General features: G+C 35.7%; 2 pseudogenes; one reads left to right on the top strand and one right to left on the bottom strand.

Moving 5' to 3' along the window:
• Positions 1 to 719: 719 nt before the first annotated feature.
• Positions 720 to 1,775, bottom strand: LOC118973742 (14-3-3 protein zeta/delta pseudogene; annotated as a pseudogene).
• Positions 1,776 to 8,615: 6,840 nt separating this feature from the next.
• Positions 8,616 to 9,029, top strand: LOC108406160 (small ribosomal subunit protein eS24-like; annotated as a pseudogene).
• The last annotated feature ends 4,067 nt before the right edge of the window (positions 9,030 to 13,096 follow it).

The following is a 13,096-nucleotide window of genomic DNA, read 5'->3' as shown; positions in this document are numbered from 1 at the left end:
ATCATTCTATTTTTATTACTCATTACTTAATGCATTAAGTTCAGCAAAGTCTTCCCCAAAAGTTGCCTTAACAACCTAACTGATCATCTATGGATGAATGAAGAAAAGTACACACACACACACACACACACACACACACACACACACACCCCAGACAATGAAATATGGATCAGCCATAAAAAAGGAAATCCTGCCATTTGTAGCAACATGAATAGATCTTGAGGGCATCATGCTAAGTGAAATAAGTCAGACAAAGAAAAATGCCATATGATCTCACTTAGGTGTGGAATCTGAAATAACTAAACTCATAGAAACAGAGAATCAGATTTATGGTTGCCAGAGGTGGGGGTGGGAGGTCAGGGGAATGGGTGAAGGTGATCAAAGGTATATACAAAATTCCAGTTACAAGATAAATAACTTCTGGGGGTGAAATATACAATATGATGGTTACGGTTAACATATTGTATATTTCAATGTTGCTAAGAGACTATATGTTAAAGATTGTCATCCCAGGGAAATAAAATTTGTCACTTAATTTAAAAATTTAATCAGTTCACCAGGGTAGGGTGTAGGGAATTGAGTGAAGGGTGTCAAAATGTACAAACTTACAGGTATAAAATAAGTAAGTCTAACAGAATGTTAACTAAACTTATTGTGGCAATCATTTTGCATATATATAAAATAATTATGTTGTACACCTTAACCTTATCATTTACATATCAATTATATTTCAATAAAATGAAAAATAAATCTGTCTTCACCAAAGAGCAGTCTTTCTCTGGGAATTTCAGAATCACACAATAAAACACAGAGAACTTACAGCCCACACCCAGTATAATAGAATATATTGGTTGCATTTCCTTTTTCTGTTTGAAAAGCTTCTTGATATGCTTATTGGGAGTCATATAAACTCTTTGGGATCTATAAACTCTTTCTTGTCATTATCAGCAGCAACCAGAGCCAGGTAATGTTGCAGGCACTGCGGAAACTACGAATAGGGAGTTGAGACACCGAGACGTTTGGCGAGAAGCAGTTTATTAGTGCTAGCACTGGCCCTGCAGATTCATTACCAAAGGCTGAGCCCCAAGGGCAGCGGGGCCATGCCTTTCATACATTCACTACAAGGGGAAAGGAGAGTCAGCCACCAGTAATGTTGTAGTGGGAGCTGTTAGTGTACTATAGGTTCAGCCAGAATGCTAGTTATATTTTAATCTATCTCAGTAAAGGGTACCTGAATACTCTAAACTAATGGGCCTACATGACTATGATCAACAAGCTGTTCCATATCGCTGGGTCCCGGTGAGGGGTACATTGTTACATTGCTTTAAACTCAAGCACCTCGATATTTCTCTGTGTTCTTAAAGCATTAAAGAAACATTGTCCCTTTTCTTGGCTTGGCTTCCTACCACAGTAACAGTATTAGTCTCCTTTGATTTTCAAGTAGAAGATTTTTCTCAGTGCTTGTAGAACCACTGGAGATCAAAAACTCTTTTAAAGGAGACAGTTGCAGCTATCTCTAAGATTGCTTTCCATTTTCACTCTGTATTCTTAAGCCATCTTCAGTTTTTCTCAGCACTTTCCATGATTGGCTCAATACTTGAAATGACCCTCCAAGATGACCTGTGGGCTCCTGCAACATTTTTACAAGAAACTTACACAGGATTCCTCTCCTCATTGGATAATTCAGCTCTTTGCTCAGTTATATACTTCATGCAGACTGCCATGTCACCATGTCACTCAGCTTGCTTGTCCAGTTTGGCCTTCTGCACCAGGATATTTTACTCATCATTGGAAATTCTGTGTAAGAAGTAGGTGGCAGTGGAAGAAAGGCATTCTGATGTCTCTGAACTATGTCAACAGCCAGGCTGAAACTGTTCCTGGATCTCACTGGTCACAGGCTCTATGTTTCTATTTTCAATTTGTGGCAAAATGTACAAGAAAGTACTATAAAAGAAATACTTGTATTGCTTCCTCATACCTAAATTCATTACCAGCAGCTTCTGTTTTCCTTCCATGTGAGTTCCAAGCTGAGGCTATGAGCCCCTGCAAAAACTTCAGCTCAGGAAACGATAAATGTTTATCCCATCACCAACATTTTCAGTAAATCTTTCTACTCTTCTACAGAGTTTGGAGCAAGACTTCCTTATTCAGATGTCCAGCAGGGTTTGACTGCCTTGCACATCCCTGCTTCCTTCTAAGTCACTATTACCACTGATACTCTTTTGGAAAAGAAATCAGTTTCTTTTCCATCTATATTTTCCTTTTAAAACATCCTTGAAATCTCCATAGTTACAATTAAGTTGGATATAACAATCAGTGTGAAATGAATAAAGGGAAACCTCACTGACATGGTGTCAGGAGACCTGCAAGGGATGCTCTCATGCCCACCCCTCCTCGTGAATCTCAGACTTCCTGGAAGAGACGGGCACCATACTGTTGTAGCTACTTTTCTCCCCAGAAGGAGGAAGAAAGGTTTCAGCCTTCCACCATCCCACAATGGCCCAGACAAAGAGAGACTGTCACGACTCAGCCAATGAGAAGCCACAATACATGGGCTTCCAGTTTACTCCAATGCGCTTTTTGGCTTAGAAGCAGCTCTCCTAACTTGGTCATTTTCCTCTATAAGAGTGTTCCTCTCCTTTGTTCTCTGGACTTGCCTATGGTTCTACTCTAGCTTGCCTGTCCTGGATTACAATTCTCAGCCATTCCTGAATAAACCTGTTTTTGCTGGGAGGATAACTATTTTATTTTTAAGGTTAATATCAGCATTGCCTATATCTGTTAATTCTTAAATTGATGTAATTAATGCAAATATTTCAAAAAATGTATTTCTCCCTTGAAAGTAACATGCAAGACAGTTTACTATCCTCTAATAGAGGAACTGACAGATGTTTAAGTTACTATTATCAGAATATGTAATTTCAACATAATTTAGCAAAATGTGGCATAAAAAGAGATTTATTAACACAATTAACAATTTTATACACTTAGAAATCCACAAAATATTTTATGACATTTTAATCCATTCATAGTAAAGCCAACTGTGTTGAATAATTAAAGTCAAATACATGAAAAGGAGAAAAACATTAGGGTCCATTTAGCTATCAAAAGAAAAGACTCATCATCACAAAACCAAACCATCATAAATCACCATCACAAGCCTTAAGTAGAACCGTTACATTGCGTTATGCTGCAGTACTCCAGGTCCTTAGGATAAATAAAATGTACATGTATTTTCATATAAAAAGATACAACAGACCCATTCCTCTGAGTTATTGTTTTTCATCATGACGATGGATCTATATTAATCTTTTTATTCTGTTCTGTGTGGTAAAATCTACATTTGTGAAAGAGAGCAGCAAGACTAAGTGTGTAGACTTCTGGGTAAAATGCCTAATAATCTTTTGACCAAGATGGCCTCAGGTTTTAAAATTCTTCTCAGTTTGACTAAACTTCAAACAGGTTTCTTTCAGACTACAAGTCCCTGCCTTCCTTTTCCTTAGAGCATGTATGTACTTTGTTTAGAAATCTTTCAATTGCCAATTTTTGGTCCCTTTGGAATGTAAATCTTCTTCCAGCCTCTTGTCCATTTTACAATCAAGGAATGTCTTTCTCAAGGACCTAGTAGTCATGCCTTAGAAATGTAATCAAGAAAGATAGTGCCCCATCTCCCAGTCCTAATTGCTAAGTAGTAAATAGCAACCATTGACGACCCAATCACATTGACTACACTTCCCTTTAAAGTCTTCCAGTACTTTTCCATTAATTAGTTCACCCTAGTACTTAAAAATCCTCCTGGCTTTTGTTCTGCAGAGAGTTTTGTTCTCTACCCTCTTGCAATAGCCTTGAATCAAATCTTCCTTGCCTATTTAACCACCCAGCACAAATTTTCTTTGTTACTGTATTTAAATTTTTCACTTTATCCCAGAAATGTATTCACTAATTGCCAAACTATTCACATGGCACTGTCTGATATGCTATTAAAATGAATGTCCCTGTTAAAGAATACGTTTGAATAATCAAAATTCATTTAGGGCAAGTTTATCACCAGTGTTTTTAGGTTCTTTTTTTACCTTCACTAGTTAAGTGAAGTGTGCTTTTCCAAACTTGTAAATGCTTCAGAAAAGCACATGGAATTACAAAGTGAAAAAAAGTTCAAATCCTCTAGTCAAACTGACTCACTTTTTCTTTTGGAAGTTTTATGGTTTCAGGTTTTATGTTTAGGTCTATAATCCATTTTGTTTTAATATTTTATATGGCATAATATAGCTCAGAGTTCATGTTTCTTGTTTTGTGTTTGGTATATGGGTATCCAGTTATTACAGACTATTTCTTGAAAACAGTGGTCCTTTAGTTAATTGCCTTTACACAAGCATCAGTTTGTCATGTGTATGGGCCTGTTTATGGACTTGCTCTTCTATTTTGTTGACTTGCCTATCTTGATGACAATACCACTCTGTCTTGATTACTATAATTTTTTAAGAAACCTTGAAATCAGGTAAGATTAGCCATCCAACATTTTTACTTTGTTAAGGATCATTAATATTTTGGCTGCATTTAGTTACTAGTATGGGGAAGATGGAACTTTCTGACTCGGATTCCCACCTGGCCTTATTAGCACCCATTATATCCTGTTTGCACATCTATGGGATGTTTTACTGGGGACAGAGTGGCTGGTCAGTCATGAGACTGCCTGTCCAGGGTAGGGATGGCAAGGAAACACCCATTCTTCCCTCCCCTCCCTTCCTGGTATGTAATTGGTCAGCCATATGCCAGTCACCAAGGACCCACCCACAGAGTTGTTCCCCAGTGTGAGAGGGGGACCAGGAGAGCTGCCCAAAAGGGAGAGCTTGGGAGCCATGCAAGAGGGGATCCCAACCAGTGCAAGCAAGGAGAGACTGAGTTGTGAGAATAAATCCTTTAATTCCCAACTTCTTGCTTTGGCCTTAATTTGTCTCACCAAATTTAGAGGGAACTTTTCCTGGGTGGGGAACCCCTCCTCCCAAAACCCTTCGCATTTCTATATGGGTTTCAGAATTGGCTTGTCAGTACCCAATAAAAACAAATCTGCTAGGATTTTGATTCTCATTTTCTTAAATCTATAGATCAATTTGGTGAAAACTGACATCATAACAATATTTCTCATTGTGGCCTATGAACATGGCATAGCTCTCCATTTATTTGGTTTTCTTTCTCTCAGTAACATTTTATAGTTTAAATGGATGTACCTTACACTTTGTCAGATATGTCTAAGTATTTATGCTACATAGAAAGATAGACATAAGCAGCCAGGAAAGGGGAAGATAAGGTTCAAGGAAAAAAAAACACCCAGTTAGAGGCTCCCACTTGAAGACAGCAAAAGCTTTGCAGGGAAATATTGTCCTTGCCTATTAGGACCAGGCCAAACTGGTCTCAATCAGATCACAATGCAAATTCAATGGAACAAAACTAAGAACTGCCCAAACCACACCTCACCATAATTTCATTAAAATAAAACTGCACTTTTGCTATGCTTCCCCAACCCCCATAGGCTTTTCTGTGTGCATTTTGGAAAAGACATGTGCACCAAGAGGAATGGGTGTATAACTAGAACTGGCAATCAAATGACCTCAACCCTGTCAATCAAACAGGCATCTCCCTGCTAGGACATGATAAAGAAGCCGCCCTCCCCTAAAAGATCAGGGCCTTTGTTTACCCTGTTGCTGGCCTACTCCTTCATTAGAGTATATTCAAACAAAACTTTCACTCTGCTTCTCTAGTGTGTCTCTGCTGTTCAATTCTTTGTTTTGGTGGCAACAAGAACTGAGAACAAACTCAACTACAACATTTAGTAAATTTGATCCTTTAAGTGGCATAGTTTTTATTTCAATTTGTGAATATCTGTTGTTAGTATATCAAAATACAATTAAGTTTATACACTGATCTTATTTGTACAAACCTGATAAACTTATCAGCTCCAAAACAAAGCTTAGTAGTAGTAGTGGCAGATACCCTTGATTTGTTCCTGATCTCAGGGGAAAAGTATTCAGCCCTTCAATGTGATATAGTAACAGTAGGAATTTTGTGGAGGTCCTTTATCAACTGAAAAAAGTTCCCTTCTATTCCTGGTTTGTTTATAGTTTCACCAGGAACAGAGGCTGGACTTTGTTGTAGTTCTGCATCTACTGAAATGATCATATATTTGTTTCTGTTTTAGTTTTCTGATTTGGTGAATTAACATTGATTAGTTATCAAATATTATAAAAATAACTTTTCATTCTACAATAAATTCTACTTGGTCATGATTTAACCCACATATATAGTTAGATTTGGTTTCCTAAAACTTTATTGAGGATATTTGTATCTATGTTCTTGAGGAATATTAGGATTTTTTTCTGTTTTTTGTTTATTTTTGTTTTTACTGATTTTGGTGTCAGGGTAATGCTGACCTCATCAAATAAGTTAGAAGTATTCAGTCCTCTTTACTTTTCCAGGGGAATTTATGTAGAATTGATATTACTTCTCTGAATGTTTGGTAGACTTTCCCAGTGTTTTGTTTTTGGTAAGGCTTTTAAACAAAAAATCAAAGTGTCAATAGATAAAAGGTTTTTGAGATTATCTAATTTTTCTTGATTAAGTCTTTGATAGTTTTAATAGATTGAAGAATCCATTTCTACTAAATAATCAAATATATTGACAGAGTTCTTGATAATATTCTCTAACTGTATTTTTAATATCTATAGGCTGTAGTGATATCATATTTCTTATTCTTTATCTGTATATTTTTCTATGTTTATTTTGGTCACTCTGAAGGTTAGATGTTTATTGATATTATTAGTCTTCTCAAAAAAAAAACTTTTGGTTGCATCATTTTTTCTTGTCTTATATTTGTTTTAGGCATTCTACTCAGTCTCTGTTAATACATCTTGACCAGCGGAAGAGGTCCTAGGATATGTATTTTTATGATTAAAATTCTTTCTTGATAAAATCAGGAAATAAATTCACACACATTCAACATATGCACATATTCACTCACACACATATACACACACATACATATATACAAACAAAACCCTAATTACTATTCTCACCATGTAATCTTTTTTTCTCTTTGTCCAGCTTAAACCTCTAAAGCTAACTCTTATGACTCCTGGGTCTCTATTCCTTACTTGACTTGTCCATTTCAACCTAATGCCACATTCTATCACTTCACCTTTCTCTGCCCTCAGGACAGAACACACATTAATAGGTGTCCATCACTCTCAGCTACTGTTGAAGCCATTAATATTTGTCATACCCCTCACATCTATCATTTTCTAAGTCTCCTCATCCTGCACTTGCACCAGACCCAAATAAGCCTACCCCGAATGTAAGGATTTTGATAATATTATTAAAATGTAATAATCTAATATTAGGAAATTCTGTAAGACTGAGAAAGAACACATAATGTGGGGGTTGGTCAGAGAGGTAAGAGGAGGGGTGATGAGAAGACAGCTTCAGGGGTGAAACGCAGAAATAGTATTTTTCAACTAATGACAATATAATTTAATTCAACTTTTTATTCTATTAAATTTGACTACTAACAACTTTTAAATATCAAACTTCTTGTGGAAAAATTATGTGATGCTATTAAAATCCAAATAAGAACATTGTCATGCTCATGACTCGTATTATCTGAAGGAATACAGACATTGAAAAATGTGAGAGTTCATAAAATTGCTGCCATATTGCTTGACTGTTAATGAAAGCATATCCATGTTTTTACCTGATTTTTAAGAACTAAAAAGTGTTTAAAGTAAATAATACAAGTAGATTACATAAGATCTAGATTCACCTAATCATGTACATATATGCCTAATCCCAATTTAGGGGCATATGTCCAAAGCAGGAAAGAAAACCTATTTATTCCCAAAATGGTCTTTGGAGTTAGAGATTCATTTCATTCAAATATATTATGAGGACATTTATCACCCTACCAATTCTAGGTAAATTAAGTGATACCATCCCAGCTTCTTTTTAGAAAATGTCTATCAATCTTAAACAGACATAGGACCATCCCTGGTCAAGTGCATAATCTGATTTTACCTTTTCCCTAGCAGAGTAAGTACCACCCTCATCTCTGTGCCTATTGGTACACTGAATATACATCTTTAAGAATTGCTTGTTTGATTCCATAGTTTATGCTTTTGTTTTTAAGTAGTGAAAAATAACTCTCCCAGCTAGATTACACCTTCTTTCTGGGTAGGGAACATGTTTATTTCAATCTTTATCACTAAGCTCTGGTAGGGTAGCTGGCCTATTTTTAGGGACTCAAAAAGTATTTACTAAGTTCCTGAATGAAATAGAGAATGAACAAATTGATTAAATACAAATGGACAGATCTTACGGCTACACAGAAATCAAATATTCATATCTCTTTTATGTAAGCACTTTTTTTAGGATTTCATATATTTTTTTAATTCAGCTATCTCAGAGATACTGCCTACAGTTAATTAGAACTCATTTCTTCCTTGCTAACCAGATCCACGACTCAGTTCCTTCTAAACTATCCAAGGTGGAAAGGTTTGGATCTAAAACAAACATGTCTGCTCTTTTCCTCCCTTCCTGCTTGAAGATCCACACACATCAGGAATAACACAGTAATTATCCAAACCAGGAAGTTCATGACCAAACAACTACTTCAGTGGAAATAAGTGGTCATTGACATCCTTCACCTTGGGAAGGCAATAGTGCCAAAGAGAAATTCAGGAAAAACTAGCCAAAATGTACAAGACCACACCAGATGTCATCTTCATGTTTGGATTCAGAACCCATTTTGGTGGTAGCAAGGCAACTGGCATGATTTATGATTCTTTGGATTATGCAAACAAAAATGAACCTGAACATAGATTTGCAAGACATAGGCTGTATGAGAAGAAAAAGACCTCAAGAAAACAGCAAAAGGAATGCAAGAACAGAATGAAGACAGTTGGGGGACTGCAAAGGCCCGTGTTGTGCTGGCAAAAAGGAGTAAAGATTCTGCAGTGACTTTATCTGTAGCGATTGTGTAGATTTCCCATGAGAAGATTAATAAATGAAGAACTTAAAAAAAAATTTAAAAATAAAACAAATGTGTCTGAAATTCTATGACCAAATTTTAGCTCTTGGACTATTCTCAGAAAATGGTGGTTAGGAATCCAAAATTCAGACTATTCCATTTATTTCATTTTTCACATTAAGGTGCATACAAGATACATCTTGAATCTGTATATGTTCACAGAAATTAGAAGATCCCATATTTTTTTAAATATGACAGAAACATTGCTTTATAGTCACCCAATTATTTCATTTTCTCACAAGTACAGCTAAACTTCATTTCCTAGTCCCTGTGTATCTAGATGCAATTGTATGAACAATTCTCACCAGTAGAGATAGCATGCCCCATTTGTAGCCTGAAGCAATAAAGATCAGTGTGTCAGTCATCTCTGTGCTCTTGGTTTTCCTTCTGCACTATAGGATTAGATTCCCAAGATAACAAAGTTGCAAGATGCAAGATTTCTGGGCCCTTAACCACAGTGCAAGACAGCCCACTGACCTACAAGGTTACTTGCCTCAGCAGGAAGTAAACCGTTGCTGTTGAAAGCCACTGAGGTAACAATTTAATCTCCCCCCCCACCCAGTGTAGCTAAAGCCCCCCTAGTATCAAATTTAAAACTCACTAAAATAAAATAATCTCTGCTGTGGAAGTAACTTATTTGAGGCAAAAAATCCTTTAATTTTCAGTCATACTTGAGATTTAGTAATGGTTTGACTCAATGCCATTGCTTAAGACCTTTACATTTTTTATTTTTTAAAAGCTTTGTGATTACATTTTATATTTTCAATTGGAAAGAAAATCAAAAAGCAAAATTGCAATGAAATAATAATTACTAAAAAGTCTTTACAGGGAAAATATTTTCTAAGGGGAAAAACATCACTTCAGGTGCTGCTACTCTCACCACCCCCCACTTGCCTCAATATTATCATAAATATTAATAACATTGACTAAGCTTCCTCCCATTTTTCTACTTCTTTATCAGGTTGCCCTCTACACAGTGTTTTGCATTTAATGAGTGCCCAGGGAAGTATATTCTCCAGCACTGGTAACACCTGAATGAGCCTATATCTCAAGAATGTCTTCTCATTTTGAATGCAAAAAAAGGATTTCTAATCCTTTCAGAAGATAGGCAGATATCCACCTCCTAAAGGTCTGTTTTTGGTATACCTTTCAGCCAACTTTGACAAAATTTCACAATCTAAATGTGTAAGATTACAAAATTAAAAGCTAAATAAAACATCTAGAATAAACAGTGAGGCACAGTTTCACTTCTAATGTTTCTGGATTGATGTAGTTTCATTTAAAGCAAGTAAAACGCTAATTATATTATCTTAATTTAAAAGTATATTCCAGAAAAACCTAAATGAGTTTTTAGATGCAATGTTATTAATACTGTAGTTAGGCTATCTTCTCTTTATTTAACTAAAAGACAGTTTTATATTTCCAAAAATGTATGGCAAGAAATAGAAATTACACAAGATTTCTAAACTATGAAGCTATGAACAACGTTAATACATTTGCAGTCCTCCAATCTTGTTAAAACTGGAAAACTGGCTCAACTGGAAAATAAGCTAGATTTCAGATTCTGATACCAAAGTAAATCAATGACTTTATATCGGTTCCTTGATGAATCTAAGTAAGAGGAGGAGATAAAAACACACTTTTCCAGAAACAAAATCCAAATCTAGTGATAATTAAATGATTTTTCTCTCTGGATCCAAATAGGCAATAGTAGAGAAGAAAACAAGGCTAACCATCTTTTATTAAAACCACCTAGGTAAGTTTGGGAACTACAAGGTGATGGTAGTAATAGCAAGTACACACACACACACACCAGGCTGCGCCACGACTTCTTGATGCCCTACAGGTGTCAAGGTAGCATATGATGTGGTTACCTTCAGCTCACTCCCCTATTTTTTGTTTGAATTTTTATGTCTTTATGTCTTAATTTGTACACAATAAATTCACTCTTTTTGTTGTAGAAGTCTATTAGTTTTAGTGAATGCATAAAGTGTTCTAACAAATACCACAGTCAAGACACAGATGAGTTCTCTCAGCCAAAGCACATTTCCCCATATTGCCCCTTTGTGGTCAAACCCTCACACACTCCGAATCCCTGAAACCTATCACCTACTGATTTCTTCTCTGTACTTATAGTTTTGTCTTTTCCAAATGTTCATACACGCATGTACACACACACACACAGAGATATATATATGTATATATGTAAATGTTTATATGTAAATATGTAAGCACTTATACATAATTTGTATTTTATATATGTATTTATAATATATTTATATGTATGTATGGCTGTCTTTATAGAGAGAGAGAGATGAGAATGAATCATACAATAGCCCTTTGTGTCTGACTTCTTTCACTTAGCGTAATTCATTTGCACTTCTTCCGTAGCTGGTTATATCAATGGTTCATTCCCTTTTATTGCTGACTATGATTTTGTTGCATGGATATACCATTGTTAGCTTATCCATTCATACAGTGAAACACATTGGTTGTTGCCAGTTTGGGGCAATCATATATAAACCTGCTATAATTAAACAGTAATGCACAGTTTGGATTTTATGTACAAATAAACTTTCATTTATCTTGGATAAATATCTAGGAGTGAGATTCTTGGACCATATGGTCCAAATATGTTTAACTTTATCATAAACTGCCCAGTTTTTTTCCAAAGTAGTTGCACCATTTTACTTTCCCATCAGTAATAAATGAGAGTTCCAAGAGTTCCACATCCTCAACAGGAATTGTTATTCTGAGTTTTATGTTGTTTTGTCTTGTTTTAAACATTCTTAATGTGCATAATGGTATTTCACAGTGATTTTAATTTTAATTTCAGATGTGCTTATTTGCTATCCTTGTATGCTTTTTGGTGGGGATTCTATTCAATTTCTTTGCCCACTTTTTTTTTTCTTTTTTTTGAGAGGGCATCTCTCATATTTATTGATCAAATGGTTGTTAACAACAATAAAATTCAGTATAGGGGGGGTCAAGGCTCAATGTACAATCATTAATCCATATCAAGCCTAATTCTCGTCAGTCTCCAATCTTCTGAAGCATAACGAACAAGTTCTTACATGGTGAACGAATTCTTACATAGTGAATAAATTCTTACATGGTGAACAGTACAAGGGCATTCATCACAGAAACTTTCGGTTTTGATCACGCATTATGAACTATAAACAATCAGGTCAAATATGAATATTCGTTTGATTTTTGTACTTGATTTATATGTTCATCCCACATTTCTCCCTTTATTATTATTATTATTTTTATTTTTAATAAAATGCTGAAGTGGTAGATAGATGCAAGATAAAGGTAGAAAACATAGTTTAGTGCTGTAAGAGGGCAAATGTAGATGATCAGATGATCAGGTGTGTGCTTATGGACTAAGTATTAACCCAAGCTAGACAAGGGCAGCAAAACATCCATGGATGCAGAAGATTTCTCTCAAAGCAGGGGGGATGAGGTTCTGAGCCTCACCTCTGTTGATCCCCAAATTCTCACCTGATGCGACTGTGCCTGTATTAGGTTGTTCCTCCCTTGAGGAATCTTACCCATCTCTGGCTAACCAGTCATCTTCTGGGGCCATACAGGGAAATGTAAAGTTGGTAAGTGAGAGAGAAGCCATATTGTTTGCAAAGGTTAGCTTTTTACTTCTTTGCAGATTTATGCCCTGTGGCTTCTATGCCCAGCACTTGTCTCGAGGTATCTTTACCACCTGGAGGAATTATGATACTCAGTAAATTTGATATGAGGCACGAATTCAATTTAAGGGTTGTAATTAGGAAGGAAGAAGAAAAGCTATAGAGGTAGCATATGGAAGAAAACATGGGAGGATTGATTATTTCTTTGACATATCTTCTTGTAGAGTACCTTAAGTATGTATAGGTTTTAAACTACTAACTAACTTGCACACACATATTAACATAATAGGAATATGGTGACATAAACAAAGCAAATCTATAATTACCATCCATCTCCAGTGAAGCCAAGAAAACCATTTAGGCACCCTAGGCATTT

This window comes from Manis javanica, chromosome 8 (assembly GCF_040802235.1).
Source record: "Manis javanica isolate MJ-LG chromosome 8, MJ_LKY, whole genome shotgun sequence".
Classification (NCBI taxonomy): domain Eukaryota; kingdom Metazoa; phylum Chordata; class Mammalia; order Pholidota; family Manidae; genus Manis; species Manis javanica.
The sequence above is the reverse complement of the archived record's forward strand: the minus strand, read 5'-3'. Positions and strand labels throughout refer to the sequence as shown.